The sequence below is a fragment of the Pezoporus wallicus genome, unplaced genomic scaffold (assembly GCF_028554395.1).
Source record: "Pezoporus wallicus isolate ANWC-B61680 ecotype Strahan unplaced genomic scaffold, APGP_CSIRO_Pwel_v1 contig_7985, whole genome shotgun sequence".
In the NCBI taxonomy this organism is placed as follows: Eukaryota; Metazoa; Chordata; class Aves; order Psittaciformes; family Psittacidae; genus Pezoporus; species Pezoporus wallicus.
In genome coordinates, this window is record NW_026636538.1 from 392,849 (window position 1) to 412,226 (window position 19,378).

Genomic DNA, 19,378 nt, shown 5'->3' on the forward strand with positions numbered 1-19,378 from the left:
CCCACCCCTTTTCGTTTGGCTTTTCAGAGGTGCATCCTCTCATGTAAGACTGGTGTCATATCTCCAAATGGTTTCATCCAACCACCTATCTAGGGTTCACAGTCATGGGCAAAGCATGGTAAGAAGCTTGCGTTACCCTGCCTGTCCTGCTCCCTCCTTGCTTCTTCCAGACCTCCTCATCCTCCTTCTCCACTTGCTTTCTTCTGCTCTGTGCTGAGTTTCCCTCCTCTCCTGTCCTGATGTCCCATTCTCCACATCTTCCTACCTTTCCACTGGTGGATTTTCCTCTCATTCCACCAAGAGATGCTACAGCCTGACAGCTGTGCAGTGAAAGCTCAGTCTATAGGAAATAATGGGCATCTGGCTTTCAGTCCATGTTGAATTTGACATCTCCTCTATCAACAGCTGTTCTTCATGTCATGATCATGCAGTCATTGGACTTTCTTGTCTTTTTCTTTCCCCTTCTCATCTTCCACCAAGAGAGGACAACTTATACCTGGGCTTTTGGCACAACTCCCGGTGCAACACAGACATCAGTCGGTGAGGCGGACACAGCTAGGGCATATGCAGCCAGCATCTAGCCTGGTAGGTCCCAGTTTTCTTATTGGGAGCTCAGTCCCACCCTGCTCCCCAGCTCCTGGGAAAAGATGCTAGGGGAGATGAGGAGCACGTTCAAAGTAAGTGAGGGACTCAGGTTCCAAGTGACCAAGGCTGCATTGCCACTACTGAAGGAGATTACTGTAAGGCGCTTCTCCACAACCCTCCGCATATGGCTCTGTTGTGGTTTTGGCCCACATCAGCTAGCACTTTCCCAAACAGTGCCCAGGCCTGTTACAAGTTATGGCTTGTGCCAGGGGCTGTCCCTAGACAGCCATTTGGATGTGACCACATGGATGTGGGACACATGGTATAGCTTGGATTAGAGAAGAGGCCTAACATTGCCTTAGTTTCTTTTTTAGCAGGATAGATGTGCTGTGACATGCTGGCAGATGAACTGTGAAGAATCAGGGCTCCAAAAGAGTATCAGTGACAGTGCAGAAATGAGGCAAGTGTTCTGCAAAACCATTCCCACGTTGTTCCATACTGGTTTTTCACCCCCTTTTATTTATTGTCCCCTGGCTTCACAGCTGCCCTCCTGACCATTCCTCTCCCTTTTCATCAGCTGCTTTTCGCTCTGGGACCTTCCCCCGCCTTCTGTCCCTTCGGTTTCACTTTTCTGATGCCTCACCTTTGTTACTTCTGCTCCCCTTTGCCACTCCCATCCTTTCTGCTCTGTATTTTAGCATTTTGGCTATTTTTTTCTTGCCATGACCCAGTTCCTTCTGGAGCTTTATCATCACTTTTTTTTTGTTTCCTTCTGCCCCTTTTGTGCCCTCTTCACTTATTCCATGCTCCTGCTTGCTATCTCTAATCAGCTGCCCAGCTCCAGTTTCTTCTCTGCCAACTTCTCCGCCAACCTTAGTTCCCCAGGCTCTTTCTTTTCTCCCCTGCTGCATTTCATTGTCCTATTTTCCTTTTCTGATATTGTTTTCACTTGCCACATCCCCTCCTTGTGGTCTCCAGTGCTGCTGCTGCACGGCTGCCCTTTCCCACTCCCACCCTGCTGATTTCCAGGGTCCCCCCACTGCTCCCAGAGTGTCTGTTCCCTTCCTGCCTTTGTCTCTCAGTCTGTCTCTCCTCTTCCCTCTTTGTTCTCAGCTTTTTCCTCCCTTGGCCTCCTCCTCTCCCAAGGGAAGGTGGCTTCATACTAATGCAAAGCTGCAAGGGTCGAGTGGTCTCAAGAGCAACTTCCATCAGCCCAATTTCATTTCTACCTGCTGCTTTTGCACATTTTAACTCATTCTCTGAAATTGACTCACATGGCTGCTTTCCACTCTTGATTCTCTATTGGGAGCCTGACTTGAAGCCTTCTGCAGTCAACAGGGCTTTCCCCTGGCTCCAGTGACCTTTCAGGCAGCACAGAGGGAAGCACATATCCCGTTGTTATCACCCCTAAACAGTGATGCGCACCAGATGATAGCTTACACAGCTGGCAGCAACAGCCATAAAATAGGCAGTGCTGCTCTCCTGACTGTTCCTGTGCTAGGCCCCATTGCTCAGGGTGTCCTTTGTCATTTCGGAAGACAATGCCATTGTTCAATACGGATAATTGCCAGGTTCATCACTTAAGGGAACGATGAAGTGTAGGGAACTGAGAAGATGTAGCAGTCATGGTGTCTTATGCAGCTACACAGTCAGATCACTGCAAGGGACTTGAATACATCAAACCATCTTCAGAAGTTTTGGTCTTGAGGGGCATTGGGAAAACTGTGTGGAAGCAGACCTGGGAACCACAGGCAGGAGCAGGCACCTCGCTAGGCAGCAGGACAATAAATCAGTGTCTGTGAAACATTTGGGATCCTGACTTCAGGGCTCAGCAAAGAGCGTAATAATGGCAGCAACAATAAGTAGAGTAAAATAATAGCCACCACCAGAAAAGAAGAATAGCATATTTTAAAATAATTTCCTTTCTGGTTTTCTTAACAATAAAAGTTGGCCAGATCTGTGGTCAGAATTGCATTATGAATATTTTGTAACTTTTTTTTTTTTTTTAAATTTCAAATGTGTTTCTCCAAACTAAAGCAATTTGGAGGCTGAAAAACTGCAGTTTTAAAACCAGTTTAATTTGTTTTCTTGCACTAGCACACACGGTTTTCACATCCTATGAATTTTTTCCTTTCTGTTAATTTTTTATTCTGGGAAAAAGAAAAATCATCAGAGGCAAGTTTGAAAGCCCAAATCAAATGTATTTCCCCCTCTCTTACCTCAGAAATTTAATGGGATAACCATAAAATGAGCAGCAATCTTGAGGACTAGTGTCAGAGGTTAAAATTCATCCCTGCACAAGTGGTCAAGCCAAGCTTAAGCATCGCTCATTTCACCTCTAGTTTGTGGCCTTTTGGAAGACTTACTGTTGTGCATAAGTGGTGTTATTAAAGAGCTGACCAGTTTGTAGACAATCCTTAATATCTTTAATATTTTTACAGCTATGTTGAGGCTCTTTTCAACATGAGTGATCAATTGTAGGGTTTTTATTTCTGTGAAACAAAATCATTCTTTATTAAGTTGAGCAAAAAATGTACCCACTCAAAATACGAGCTTCTTCCCCTTTTACCACAAAAAGCTCCAAAAAGGCTGTGGTCACACCATGTAATTAGGGGGTAGGAAATCCTATTGGCAGAGCAGTTAGCACAACATTTTCTGAGATGCCCATGCATTCCATATGTGCTGGGTTTCAGCAGAACACCAGCCTCCACAACCCTTAGATTTGAAAATGTGACTTGTTTTTCAAAGGCCCCAAATCTGAGGCATTAAACTCCGATCACTTTTAGCTTCAGTGATTTAACACCTCTGCTTCCTTGCTGAATTACTTCTGAAAAGGTTGGGGTTTGGTGCTCCATACGAGCAGGAATGTTTGTTTTCAGAAGATAGTTTTTGACACAGGAGCTGCTTCCCTTTCCCCAGATGAACTTCCCTTCTGAGTAATGTTCTAGCTCCTCTCCCTGCCTCCTTCCCAGCTGGCTTGCCCTGCTCTCAGCTGAGAGCATCCTCGGGGACAAAGCACCAAGTTCCCTTCTCTGCTGTCTGCATCCTGGACCATCACATTGGCCAAATACAGATCTTTTTGTGCTTAATAGAGCAAACCATCATTTCTCAGCATATGTGTTTCATCCTGCCCACTCTCCAAACTGTTAACAGAAACCTCAAATGCCTAAGAAGACAAAGAATTTTAACTGTCAAAACTATGGTATGTGAACTAACAGGAGGTGAAGAAGCATACTCAAATAAATAGGGTTGTTTGAGGAGAATTTGAACCAGCTCCCACATTGTGGTCCTCCAAGGAAAGTTCTATTTTGCTTTCCGAGTGTCCTGCAAGGGATCTGTGCCTCTCCCCATGCCCCATGTCCGGGGGGGGGGCTCTTCCAGGTGAGTCCCCCTCACTCCATCTTGGCTGAGGCTTGTGCAGCCCTACAGCATGGGGACAGGCTTTCCCATTTCTCTTCCTTTTGCTCCTGCTTTCGGCAGTTAGTCTTCTCACAAGAAAAGTCAGGAGAAGTAGCAGGGCTAGCCCTATGCACCGCTGCTGCTTTTTACAGTGTTTCATTTTGCCACGAACCAGTGACGATGTTGCTTTTCTGCAAGCTCTCTGCATTTTTGTCACTGTCTTAGATTAGAACCATATTGTCTCTCACTCACAGTTAAAAACTTAATATATGGGCATGAAGAGTGAAGCCACTCCTGCATTCTTGGTGTATCAAAACACATCCTGACATCGGGGAAACGAAGTGCAGCATGTAGAGCAGGAGAAGGGAAGGGGTTTGCCCGAGCGGTTCTGCTTTCATTTGCTCTGGAGTAGAAAATTAAAATGATGTAGGAAATTGTCCTTCCTGTTTAGGATAGATTTGGTTTTGAAAAATTACTGCGAACTTTGTAAACATTAAAATAGAAGCAATAACGATGTGAAATTTCACACAGGGGATCTACAATGTTTGTATAATTATAAGCATATGGTTACTTTACATGAGGTCTCTGTTATACTTTTATTTACTAGTGCTTGGGGAAAACAGAGGTTCTCAAATGCAGTGTTTATTTACATGTATAGGGAATGTCACAGTACCCATTAACCTGCCATAATCTGCATTTCTGTCTCAGAGCTCCAGCTATACAAACTGATCCCCCAGTTATACTATCATTTCTAATTTGTTCAGCTACACTGCTAACTCACACAATTTCTGTCGTTCCTGAATAATGCATATCCTGCTGCCAGCGGCAGGATGGGAACAGCTTACCATCTCGGTGCCTGCTCATTTCAGCTCTTGGGGGCTGAAAGTGAAAGGCTGTTGCTTTGATGCAGTTTTCTCTCTTCTGAGGAGGTTGGTGGCATATGAATTTATTGTTTTCTTCTTAGCCTGACTTTTAGTCTGTGAGCTCAGCCTCGGAGGGTATCGGCATTTCTGCTTCTTCTATGCAGAGTACCCACAATTCCTAATTTTGTAGGACAAAAAAGGACCTCAGCCCCAGCCCTCTCCATTTGTGGGCTGAATAATACTATTTGTTGTCATTAATACTTAGTGACCATATATTTATGGCTGCTTTTTGCTTCAGTGCAGTGAGTGCGGGAGCTCATATATGAATGGTAACTTCTGATCTTAGAAAAAATTTGTGGAATAATTTCCAGACATTTATTGCACTTTTATGTTCTACAGAAGCACACTTACAGTTTTCCTAAGGTTGATATAACTGTAGGGTTTTGGAGGATTTTTTTGGGGATAAGCACCTCAGCTCAGGCTTTCAGCTTTGGCTTTGCTCAGGCTGGGGTTATGGAGCAATGCTCACTGTCATGAATGATCACAAACACAAGTTCTGCTTGGAGATGGACAGGAACATAGACCAAATTCCTGTTTAAAAAAAATGAGTCTGTATAAAGTGCTGCGCTCTCACAGTTTGGCCTAACACCACAAAGGAATTTGTTTGCATCCTTTTATTTTACAATTCTTTTCTCTCATTTCCCTTGCTTCCCTCTCATCACTCCTGCATGGGTGGGCACATTGAGCACCGCAGCTGGGTTTTCTCACAGGCCCTGAGATGACTTTAAGGCATCTCAGTTACTGTCCGTGTCAGGATGCAGGTGAATAGCTTACCTGAGACCCCAAAGGTGTGGGTACCAATCTAATCTGTGTTCACACTACCCCAGGAGTGTCACTCCATCTCTCTTTGATGCTGTTTCTACCTCATTCCTTGTTTTAGCTGCAAACACCTCAGGACAGGGGCTGCTTCCCACCATCCTACTGATATTTAACATTTTCTTGGCAGGGAAAATTTATTTTTTCCTTGTATTTATTAATTTCAAAGCAGTCTGCTAGTGCTAGCCCTGCTGAGCCCATGGGTGTTGTTTACTGCCTTCCTAGGCAAGGACCTACAGCCGTTTCCACTAAAGAAACCCCTTAGACCCAAACCAGGGGGTACCAATTGAGCAGCCTCTGGCAAAGGAAAACAAATCCTGGGAAGTCCAAAATTCATGTTGACTCTTGTCAACACTTTGGTGTTGGAAGGAGCGTTTTGCAGTAGTACTCAGGCTGGAGACATTCTCTGGTTTATGGAGGTTATGCCTGAAGACAGTGGTAGGGAAAGAGGAGGCGCAGACTGAACTGTGTGATGGCCACAGCTGTCATGTTAGTCACACTGTTTCTCCCCTGTTCTTTTTTGTTGTTGTTGCTGGATTCATTAAGGAGGGAGTGAAATGCATAGAGAGAAAGAGGAGGCAATCAAGGAAGGAGAGGAAAAGGCAGGCTGGAAGTGGTTTCATATCAGAATGTTAGCTTTCAGCTGGACCTTCCCTACTAAACAGAGGGGCACCCTCAGTGTGAATTCAGGTCCATCTCAGAAAACATCCCCACACACTGCCAGTGATCCTTTCCCTTTGCTTTCTATTTTTGCATTTTAAAATCCCTGTAATTTTAAAAAGCCAGTTTCCTACCCCTGGTCCAGCATGAGAGACAAGCACAGTGGGGGAAAGATGCTCACTTTCCCCAGGGAAACAGTTAAAGTGTTTGTCCAAGGGGCCAGTGCTGAGGCACACAGCCCCACACCATGGAGAGCCTCCCTGGTGCACAGAGCTGTGGTGCCCAGCCCGAACCAGCCATGGTGTCCACATCCTGTCTCGGACCCAAATTAACTCCATTATTTTGCTGAGTAGAAGATGATTAAACAAGGAGTAAGATGTTATCATTAGAGGCTTCCTAGTAAACTGTGACTGTAAATACTGGCACAGGGAGAATAAAACTTCTAGCTAAGCATGTTAGCAGCTAATGTTTCCTTAAACATTGTCCACAAAATACATTGGCTGACCAAAATGTTTATCAGTGCTACCTCTTAAGAAACCAAAACTGGTTTATTTTCAGTTCCTCTGACTGCTTTATATTTAGCTCAGTAATGTGGCTACCTTTTACATAAAACTGCATCATTAAATAGATTTCCCAGGTGATTTTCAACACCACAAAGGCAAGAGAGTAATAGAAAGGAACGCTGAGGCTGAAAAAGAAGGATTTCACCAGTCAGATGACAGCAAAAACCTCTCACCCATAGCATATTTTCAGTTGGTGGTTTGTTTTTTTTTCAGCTTAATCATGATTCTGGATCTCCTTATTTTAAATGCTTGTTCTGAGATTAATTAAGCCAGCTGGTCTGATCCTTGAGCTACCCGTGTGTACACTTATTCTTTCTTAATGTAAGATGGGTTTTTCTATACATGGGAGTTGTGGTAGCGAGCCAGAGCAATACCAGTGTGCAGTAGCAAACAAAGAGCTCTGCAGCAGAAGTGGATGTCAGAGTCACTCCTCCTTGCCAATGCCAACACTGCCCTGGCACAGGGAATCACACCCCTGTCCCTCCCACCACCACATGTGCAGGGCAGCTGGTGTGGGCAAACGCCAGCAAGGAAGGAACGAACCGTGATCGACAGCAGACTAAATGTGTCGGTGCATTTAGAAACAGAAAATGTGAGCATTGATTTTGTCTTGGGTATTTTATCTATGCCAGTCAAGCAACAGAAAAGTCCTTTAGGAAAGCCACGCTGAAGGTGTACAAACAGTGTAGATAACAATCCCCATGCTCATTTCAGATGAAACAGAGAATGAATGTGCAATACTTCAGGAGGTGCTAGTTTGCCTCTGAATTTCTGAAGTCCAGAGAGGTTTATTCATTTTGGGCCTGAGCCCAAAGCCATCTGCAGGCAAGGGGAGTCTTGGCTGGGGCAGAGGGTCGACCTTTTTATGGCAGGGCTGGTCTGTGGTGATCAGAAAAAAGCTGCTTCCGCCCAGCCTATGTCTCCTTCGCACAGGGAAATATGCAAATGGTGCTCTCCCTGATGTTAATGGGAATTATGGTTGCAGTTTCACTTCTGTATGTGTGAAGGTATCCCACAGGTGACAACCCAGGTGTGTGCATACAAATTAGTTCTTAAAGCTGCACACACTTCTCCTCTTTATAAAAGAAGCCCAGGCACTTTGTAACTGCTAAGAACAGGCTGTCTGAAAGGTGTTTTATTAACTGAAGCTGCGGAAGAAAATGAAACTGAAAAGAATACGACTGCATATTAAACTACATGAAGTGCTCGTGACAACTGGGGATCTCAGTATCATAAAATTTTAACAGCTGAATACACTCAGTGGGGATTTTACGTTTTTCTTTTTTGTTAAGAAAGGAAGAGAGAGAAGGTGGTGGTGGTGATGGGGAGAAGCTTCGTTTTACTCGAGCAAGCTCTTTATCCAGCTCAGTTTTCTTTGCTTAGTATCAGAAGTTGTCTTTACTTCTCTATAAATCTCAGCACTGCCTGTGCTCTGCTGACACCATCCCTTTCTCGGGGCAGGGATTCCACAGCAGGAGGTGTTCAATATCCCCAACAGCAGCATGACAAGGAATGGAAACCAGAGAAATGCACATTACGGGAGACTTCCCCAGCGTGTATACAGTTTTCAGTACTTATGAAATAATGAATAATCAAATGTTGGCTCAAAATTCATCAAGACTCATTTGTGCCTGAAATCCCACAGTGGTTCTTCAGCAAAAGGGCCAATTTCCCTGGTAAGTCAATAGGAACACTTTACTGTTTGGCTGGGCATCTTCTGTTTCACCACATCTAATCACAGTCCCATCTTTCCTTTATATACATTTCTTTTGCTTTATTCTTGGTAATGTCAATGCTTGCTGAAGAAATATTTTACAGACTGAGCTTTATCAGAGCTATAGAAAAGGAGAGCATTGGTCAAAAATAACATAATGAGCTTTTTTTTAAAAAAAAAAAACCACCACAAATTAATACATATGTTTAGAAAACAAGTCCAGAATTGTACATGACTTACTGGAATCATGTTCCTCCATAGCTCCATCAAGGACAGCCTTACTCATTCAGGGAGTAATAGGATATTATTCAGCCTGAGCAAGTTTGATGGCTCTCAGTCTGACTTACACGGCTTTGCTCAGGCAGTCTTACAGACGTGTATGTTTCCTCCACTTGTTTTTACTTCTGTGTCTGTTTGCATTTTATGCAAACTAGCTCCAAACTTGTGACTTCACCTTCCAGTGCTTACATGTGAATGTTTGACTACTAAATAACTCATTTTTTTCATTTACTGATGCCTCATGAAACCTACAACAGCGTCCACACATCCAAAGGAAATCTGCTGCTCTTGCTGCGTTTTCAGCCTGTCCAAACCCACTTGTCTCTGAAGTCACAGGTTTCCCAGAGCAGAGGTTGGGTTCTGGATAAACTCCTAAGCAGTTCTGAGAACTGTGGATGGGCTTTACCTCTCCCACAGGACTCGGTGCTGCACGCTTGTACCGGGGGTTCAGAGCAAGGCAGGATGGAGATCCAAAGCCGCAAAAAGCAGAAGTCACCCTGGGGAATTTTCACCTTCAGTCTTCCAGTTCCTTCAGCAGGTTGCCCTGAATCTTGTTTTCCATGTTTCTCCCACGAAAGTCATTTGGAAACACCTGTAGGAGGGCCAAAACAAACAGCAGATGTTGACTGGAAAATGTCATGGACTGCCCTTTGCCCAGGTGCCTGGAAAGGGAGAGGAGCACCCCACAGGGAGACCTGGCAATGCCTAAAGCAGGGAGCTGTGGAGACAAACACTGGTGGGCACCGAAATGCTGGCTGGACTCAGAGACTACAGAGAGCTGAGACAGGGATCTGATCTCTGAATCTGGGGGAATTTGTCTGGACTGTGATGGACTTCTGAATTGTGTGCTGGCTGCAGTACCAAATGTCTCTGGACTCAAGTGAGATGTTACTAAATGGTACTGTGAAGCTGCTGCAAGTGTCTTGGGCAGAGATGGGAGCTCAGAGCCAACAGCACAGGATGATCAGGAGGAAAACCCAAGAAGAGTGCTCTCTGTAGAAGACTAGTTCATAGTAGGATCAAACTACAGGGGTTGAACTATGTGATATATTTTAGAGACCAGTATGGGGGTCCTTGGGAAAATCACTGTGTTCCTCCATGCATCTCTCAAACGGGACTCACAGAACCCAAGGGATAAACCCACGCAGGCTGTCAATACATCTTCCTGGGGGACGTGCTCTGTTGAAAACGAGGACCATTCACTGTGAGGGTGGTGAGGCACTGGCACAGGGGTGCTCAGAGAATCTGTGGCTGCCCCATTCCTGGCAGTGTTCAGGTCCTGGTTGCATGGGGCTTGGAGCAGCCTGGTCTAGTGGAAGGTGTCCCTGGCCATGGCAGGGGGGTTGGAACTGGATGAACTTTAAGGTCCTTTCCAACTCAGACCAGTCTGTGATTCCCTTCCTTTGCCTTCCCCTGCCTTGCCTTGCCTTCCCTTTCCCTTCCCCAGCCGCCGTACTCCTGGTCCCTGGCTCCACATCATTCACCCTCCCGAGCTGCCGGGCAGTGGCCTGGGCGACGGCGCCACCTGGCGACCAGAGAGAGCCGCGCCACCCTCCTGCTAAGGGGCCGAACCCAGCTCCGAGTGTGCGAGGGGACCCGGCGGAGCCCCGGCCACAGCCCTGCGGGTGCCATGAGCCCTCTTCGGATTCACAGAGACACACACGCTATTCTGAGTGTCTCCTGAGTGCCCCTGTGGCAGTCACACAGGTCTTTTAGAGGACGGCTTGCTTAGTCTTCATAGAATCACAGCATGGTTTGGGTTGGAAGGGACCTTAAAGCTCATCCGGTTTCACCTTCCCTGGTACAGGCAGGGACACCTACTAGACCAGGTTGCTTCAAGGCACCGTCCAACCAGGCCTTGAGCACTGCCAGGGATGGGGCAGCCACAGCTTCTCTGGGCAACCTGTGCCAGTGCCTCACCGCTCTCACAGGGCAGAATTTCTTCATAATAGCTAATCTCAATCTCCCCTCTTTCAGTTTAAACCCATTCTCCCTTGTCCTATCACTACATGCCATTGTAAAAAGTCTTGTTTGTATCTCCTTGGATAGGGCTGTATATGGAGCTGAACTGCTGAAGCGCCGCAACTTCATGGAAATCTCTGACCTCATTTCTGTGTTTGCTCTGTGTGCTCAGAGAAGCAGCTCAGAGACTGCTTTTTCCATGTGACACTTGCCTTGCATGCTGCAGGGATCAAGCAGGGATGACAGCAGAGATATGAAGCAGCTACTGAGAGCTTCCAGGGTGAGGAAACAAGAAGGTAAACGTTGAAGGCATCCAACCTGGAAATCACACAAGCCATTCACAGTGCAGGGGAATGCAGGGAGCTTTTCTCCCAACAGTGAAGACGAGATATGCAGGGCTATGAAAATTTGAGTTATTTTTTTACACTTGGCATAAATCCTGAAATAGTGAAAAGTTTGGGGAACAGCAGCTCAGTATGTTCTGGCCAACAGGCATCATCAGCCTGATGGGTGCAACAGCTACCCAAGGGGCTTCTGTGACCTGTCCTGCAGATGCTTTTGCAGAGAACACAAACTTTCTGAGGATTCACCTCATAAACCCTGCAAGAACTCTGCCGGAGATTACAGGCTCAAAGGTACTCTGCAAAATGATAATGCCAGAGTGAGCTTCAGGAGCAGCTCTGTAGCATGTACAGACCTGAAACCCGTGAGCAATGTTCTCATGAGGCTGTGCTGGAGCCAAAACCCTGCTGTGTGTGTAACTCACCATTGTCAGAAACACCACTCTGCTTCCAGATTACTCTTTGTTGAGGGTGTAAAGTGCTAAAGTCTAAATTGTGTCAGATAGAGTCACTTCTATTCAGTTTTGTCACCCCTGCTAGGTAGTAATGACTTCCAGCAAACCACCAAGAGGCTAACATGTCAAACAGGCATGGTGATGTCTAGTGGAGCCTGTCTGTCGACAGGAACCATGAGATACACAGGCTTAGCATCTTAACGGTCTGTGGGGTGACACATATGGCTCTGCACCTCTGCTCACACGGCCAGGACTCAGGTGCAGGAGAGGTTCCTCTGTGGTACCCAAGCCCTGCAGGTTCCTGTTTTCCAATCCATGGAAAGATTTCTTCTTCTGCAGAATGGCCTTTTAATGTTTTTTCTTTTCTAATATCCACATGGGTTTTCTCCCTTGAACTCACTGATCAATGTAGCAGGCTGCTTTCCACTTCCGTAATGTGTTTGCCCATGAACTTAATCTTCCTATCAGACGCTGAGAGCTGCAGAGGCACTTGGAAAGCTCTCGGCTCACATGCACTGCCCCAGACCACACCTTCTCCTTGAGGAATTCCCAGGCTTTCAGCTGGAGACTGTGATCTCTGTGAACCCTGTCTGTGATGTCTGAATATTTGCAATACCTCTCATTGTTCAGGGTTTAGCACCGCCCAAGTGCACGGGCGGCTTGACATTCACTGGCAGAGATGTGCCAGGCTTCCTCCAGCAAACCTTCCTCACCTCCCCAAGCTCTCCTGCACACACCCGCAGGCTGTCAGAGAGGGCTGGGGGCAGGAAATCATGGTCCCCTCAGCAGCCAATGGAAAACTTTCCAACGGCCTTTGCTGAGTCCCCGCCATGTCTTCCATGCAGGCACTGCTGACCCCTGCAATGCTTGGGCAGTATCCCACCTTGGCCCCTGACCAGGACTTTGGCTTCTCCCTATTGTAAGCTGCATCCCGATGTGGCGGATGCTGTGGCCAGGAGGCAAGAGCCAGCTTTACTTGGTGCTGGTGTCCTGCTGTGTCAGCTACCAGCCACCTCTGTTAGATTCAAAGAGCTGTGGACCCTGAAGGAGTTTGTGAGGTGGAGCAGAAAGGCATCATCGCTCTGAAACATACTCATGAGAAAGATCACTATCAAGTCTTCAAATTGTGTATGGACTGCTTGGTGCTCTGTGAGCTTTGGCACAAGAAAGGGGAGAGCCTGGGAGTTCCAGTGAAGGAAAAAAGCCCACAGTACGTAAATAAGATTTAAGACTAATGGAGCTGTAAGAACAGTAATTGCAGAGCTACATGCTGGTAAATTTTTATCACACAATAATACATATGGCACCAGAAGAAAGAGTCTCTGATTTCTTTGCTTAAGCATATAAAGTACTACACATTTATAAAAGCAACCATTCCTATTCTGTTATGCTGTTTGCAAGGCGTTTGAAAAGCACATTAAAGTGTGGGGAAGTGTCCAAAAAAGTTGGATTGGTCTGGTTTATGACTGACAGGAAAGGCCAAGCAATTATCTGAACTCCTGATGGGACAATTTTGTTCAGATGTATTTTGGGGTCAGGAGGCAAGGATTTCATCAGAGAGAGTTCTGCAGCTTATGAAACATACAATGTGTCCAAAACAAGGTCTGAAGTTGATTAGACATAAGTATTCAAAAGGAAATGATTTACATGACAGCCCGGGATGTATCGTCCTCTCAGTAAGATCTGACCCAGCAAGGCTGAGATAACTTACTTATGAAATAGGGCTTGTGGACCCAGCTAGGCAATTCTTTTTTTTTTCATTGTAATGCTTTGCAGAGAATTAGTACATAAATCTTCATGAACCAGGTGAAAATACAGGAACAGTTCCTCAGCTGGTGTAAATCAGCATAACTCCACCAACTGTGCTGGTTTACATTAGCACAAAAGCAGGGCCCTGGTTTTTAAATGGGCTGAGAGGCTTTGCTGAGTTTGGATGCTATTTGTCAGGTGCCTTGAAAGAGACATTTTGGAGCATTTTTACTCCATTGTTAAGTAACTACCATGAACATATGACAGGTTCATGGATTTTAGGGGAGCTCCTGTAAAATGAAGCCAGTGTGATTGCGTTCAGCATTGAGGTTGCTGCCCGGCTGTGCCACATGTGTGCAGCTTTGTCACAGGCTGCATCTGCTCAGGCACAGATGCCAAAGGCAAAAAGATGGCTCCCTTGAAACATGAGGCTTTGCCATGATGAACACATTGAGGCACTTGCACTTTGTACTAGTGGGCAGCAAGAGGAGGAGGTTTTTGTCTGGTGCAGCACTTCTCTATCACCTGAAGCCATACAGTCTGAGTGCGTTCATAGGGAAAGATCACATAGAAGGTATTAAAAATAATTTCCCTGCATTTTCTTCTTTTTCCTATTTGTTGTTTTTTTTGTTTGTTTGTTTGTTTGATTTGGTTGTGGGGTTTTTTGCATTTCAGTAGAAAAAGCAGCTTACTTGCAAGTGTTTTATCCTTGGTGTGTTTGAACGTTGCTGTTTACTTCCACACCTTTTGCATTTTTGTCTTCAAACTCTGGCATGCACGTGGTTTGCTGTGAAAGATGGAGAACAGATATTTCAAAACTCAAATAGATCCACTTTTGCAAGCTTTCTTCTTCCAGGTGAGATCCCTTTCTCACACCTTCTTAGAGGGCTTTGTAAAGGTCCCTCATGCTTTTAGCCAGACAGGCTTGATGTCTCTGGAAGATTTATCATGAGTCACAACTTAATCAAGGAACTGGGAAAGATTCATTTTTCATGCAACTTGTACTGCATCATCACCTGAGAGACTCAGCACTAGTAAATCTTGCTGGCATACATTGAAGGGTGATCCCAAATTTTCAGAGACTCCCCAAATGCAAACTGAAGGGATACACTGCTTTATGTCTCCTTCCAAGCTGAAAAGAAATATGTTTGGGAAATAAGCCCTTTAGATGGTAATTTAATTTGGGGCAGATGTGCCCAACAGCTATGACATCATGCTAAAGCAGGTCTTTTCTCCTCCTCCACTCTCAGCTTTACAGGAAAGATACAGAACGTAAAGGGATTTATCAGGTGTCTTATCATAAATGTGCTTTATATCCTGAAGTGCGTCTTGTGAGCTGGTTCTCATAGGTAAAACCAGCTGTTAGCTCGGAATCAGGACAAATAAACAGAAAAAAAAACAAACCCAGAAAGATTGTGCATGGGAAAGAAAGAATTTCCACCAGTGATCATGCATGCTGTGGGAAAGAAGAATAAAATTAAATATATCCTTTGTCTTTAAGTTTGTTATTGCTTTTGGTGTCAGAACTGTAGGCGAATCTGCTTTCATCTGAAAGTGAACTCAGCTCTGGATTAAGAAGGAAGCAGTGCTATTCGCAGGGAACCTGCAGAGACCATCTTCAGCTGGTAAAACAGTCTCCATCTGTTTAATCACTGGCAGCTCTGCCCAGGCAGCCAACATAAATGTGAAGTAATGCTGCCTGTCGCAGTCGTTTTGGATCTCTGAAAACCACCCACCACCAAATTAGCATCAATTAACAGTTACTATCATGCTTGAGGGGTGCATGGATGGCAGAAGTTAGGTGTCAGGGACCTGGGAAGTGCCCAAAGAATGTAGGTATTTTTCTCAGGAGGAGAAAACCCTAGAGACTAAATCACAGCCTAGGATCTAGGTGGATTTTTGAGCTTCAAGTCCCAGTTCAGTTGAGTATTAGGTGGCCTAGGTCTTGCCTCTATTTCATACCGGATTTTATTAGAAGGAAGACACATGGGGCTTTGAGACATAGCAGGCATAAAGGGATTTTGTAGCATGTACATCCTTCTGACAAAAATACAGAGGTTTTGTGGCATAGGGCAGCTTGCAGGGAGGAACATGTAAGACACCCCATCTATCTAATAGATAGATAGTGACACCTTTGGGTCAGCATAGACTTTCAGAGTATGGAGAGCTGCATTGACCATTCTGAGGGAACTGGGGGGGCAAAATTTATCCAGATATGATAGAAATATGTGTATCTGTAAAAAAAAAAAAAAAAAAAAAAAGTAAAAAAAAAAAAAGGAAAAAAAACAGGATAAAATAAATTCTTAGTGCAGTCATTTAGATCTTGGCTTTGTGAAAACTGTTTCAAGCCATTGCCTTTCCTTAGATGGGTCAGCAGAGCAAATTCAATGATAAATACAAAACCCTGAGCTCATTATTCTCTTCTTGGATTTTAACTGATGAAAAGCTCCATTCTCTTTGGCTGGGCTGTGGTCCAAAGCACAGTGACCACCCTGCTGCAGCAAAACGCTGAATTCTTGAAAAACTGAACATCGCTTATGCTTTTCCTGATCAGAAACAGATAAAAGACTGCTGTGTCTCTGTCTTTCATTGCTCATGCCCTTGCAATTGTCTTCCTCTAGGCTTGATAAAACCCTCTTGCAGCTGAAGGGTGTATCAGCTGTGGCACTTGGTGCCAGTAGAGATTTTGTCCTGGGATTTCACGGCTTGAAGGCAGGGGAGGGCTGGCTGCCAGCCAGGCAGTGTGTGGGCAAAGCTGCCTAAAGTCCCGTAGTGGGCTGGGGTTGTGCTGCTGGATGAGCAGCGGCTGGGTCACATACCTCTGTGCTTTTTGAACCCAAAATCAGGGTTGAGAGCGTCATTTTCACTGGTGTTAGCAACATCAACTGGATCCTGGTTAAAGTAGTGTTTTGCTTCTGCAGGTTTTATTCAGAGGTATGAGTTAGTACACTTTCTAAACTGTCTTAAACGCTGATTTCCAGTGGTTCTGTAGCTTAAGCTGAAATATTTTCACATTAAACCCCACCTTACTTCTGATTTTAAGTGAGGATGAGCATTTCAGGACAAAAAGAAACCCAAACCCCTTAAACCTATCCACCTCCACTGCAGTAGGTGAAACTTGCTTTCCGCAAGAATTCCCAAGCATATTATGGCAAATTTCCCCAACCACTCTGCAGCTGTGCTGGCACAGGGCCAGCAGACTAAAGGCAGTATCAAATTGAATGTAAAGGTGCAATATACATAGCCCAGAGCTACCAGCACAAAAGGCTCTGCCCTGGATCCTGTGACTGCAGAGGCTGCTGTGGCATCCAGTGCACACCCAGCTGCGGGCAACCAAAATGTGTATTAAAAACTATTTTTAATAGTTTATTAGTTTATGATGAATAACAAGTTCCTGTCACTCCTGGAGCATCTCCTTCAACCTTGTGCCTGAGGAGCACAGGCAGCCTTCTCCCATGCTTTCCCAAGAGGATAGTTCTCCTCCCTCTGGGTAACGCTCCACTGAAGGAGGCTTCCCTAAGCCTTCCTTCCCTTTAACAGTCAAGTTCTTGGTCTGGGTAAAACAACGCCTTGCCATTTCCGGAACTCACTGTGAGGGCTGCATGGAAGTATTAATCCTGTCTTGAATCAAGGAGGGTGATTTTTACATTGAAATGACAACAGTGTGACGTCTCTCAGCCTTTCCAGGGCTGTGGTGCTGCTGCTCTCACTGCTGGCTAGCAGAGGTTTGGTTTTTGGTCTGGAAGAGACTGTGGGTGAACCCAGGTGCAGATGCAGGATGAGAGAAGCAACCTTCAGACAGGCTGCTGCCTGTGTGGGATGCTGCCTCGCTCTCTTCCTTCCCTTCTTAGATGTTTCTTTGTGTGCTTAGTAGTAGCATTATGTGCTCATGATCACTACAGACTCCAGCATTTATCAGCAGTAAGAAACACTGAATTTAACAATGTTTTTTTTTTTATAGTTTTAAAATAGCAGTTGCCAAAAGCTTTCCTGACCCTAACTAAGGCTTTGCAGGAGTCCTCCTCCTCCTCACGGCCTGGCATGGCATCACCAAGGCAAATCTCATTCAGAAGAACAAAGATGTTTCCTCTCTTTTGGTGAAAGGCAGGGAGCAGTAGTATGTACCTTGACTACAGTGGGGCATTTGAATGCATCCCCCATGACATTCTTATATGGCCGGCTGAGGAAATACAGGCCAGATGAAATTATTAGCTGAAATGGTTGAAAAATGTGCAGAACTTACCACAGTTTGACATCAAACTGAAAATTCATTTCTAATGGGGTCACTCAGGGTCTGTTATGGGCCTGTTTCTGTTTGATATTTTCATTAGCAACTTGGATAATGGAATAAAGTATGCTTATAAAATCAGCCCATCATGCTAAGCCAGGAGGATTGCAAGCATATTGGGGCCCAGGGTTAAAATTCAAAATAGCTATGAAAAATCAGAGAGGTTTTCCAGAATAAACAAATGGAACCAAAGTGAGATTTGCATAGCGCAAGGAGGTCAAAAGGACTTGTACTGAAACAGGGGGTGACTGACCAGACAGCGGAAAGGACCTGGGAGTAAGCACAGACTTGACCACTGTGACACCTATGAGTGCATACATGGGGACAGGAAAGCCAAAGGCTGGGAACTTCTCAGCTCACATGCTGTGTCCAGCACTGGGCATTGCCTTGAATACAACCATATTGCTTTGTACATCAAAGCAATTGTACACCAGTAACTTGTAGTCTTCCTATTTCCTGACCTTTTTTTCAGTGTGATACCAAGAACTATGTGAATGAAACAGAAAGCCTTGAGAGACTGACAAGGGTGTTAAGAGGTTTATAAACCCTGACCTGTGAGGAAAGGTTGAAAGAGCTTGGGGTTGTTTAGTCTAGTAAGGAGAAGATGGATGGGTCTAGAGGGAGCAGCCTTCAAAGATTACTGTAAAGAGGATGAAAATCTATTGCCTTGATGTCCACAGGAAGTGAGACAAGGAATAATAGGTTTAACTGGAAGCAAGGGAGATTTAGATTAGGTATTAGGACAAACTTCCAAATTATAGTCAAGAACAAGCTCAGGAGCAAGCTACTTTTATGGGCTGGGCAAGTGCAGTCATTAGAGGTTTTTAAGAACAGATTAGATGAACATCTGTCAGAGACAGTTTATTACAGGTTGTCTCACCTCAGCACCACAGCATAAACCGCATGGCCTACCTTGCAGTGATGCTTTATCTTTCCCTGCAGCAATTTACTGGAGTTTTGCAGGAGCTGAGGGAGTTGTGTCAATAGCTCTTGGTCTGCTGCTTGGGAAGCAGAAGCTCTGGCAGGAGGAAAATGAAAACATCTAACTGGAACATGAGTAACATGAGCTGGTACTTTTACATAGGCATTAGCCACAGCTGCATGTCTTTCCTTATAGAGCAAGACATTGCAGAGCTCCACTTAAATTCAAGCTGTCCTTGAGCTTCCTTGCTCAGTTGGATCCTTCTTTTACACATCTTCTAAAGCACCTGAAAGCAGCTATGAATTTCTTCTCTGAAACCTCATTCCTGTGTGTTCAAGCAGGTTTGGTACTCAGAGGTGGCTCTTACAAGAACCATGTAACACCACAGTACTGAGGTTATAAACTGAGTCTTTGTGCATGACACAATTCCTAAGTAAAGAGCTAAAATGTAAAACATCCAAGCTACAAATGGCAAAGGCAAGCGTACTGCTTTGTACATTAAACCTATTGTAGATCAGTAACTCATTGTCTTCCTGTTTCATTACCTATTTTCAATGTGATACAGACTGTGATAAAACATGCTTTAAAAAGCAGATGGTTAAACAAGATGTGCAATCTGCTTACTATTTTATCTTCTGCCCCAGGCTGTGAATCAGAGCCTCTGCACCGTGACAGCCCAAGATTATTTGAGCACATAATTTTGTGTTCTAGGAAACAGTAAT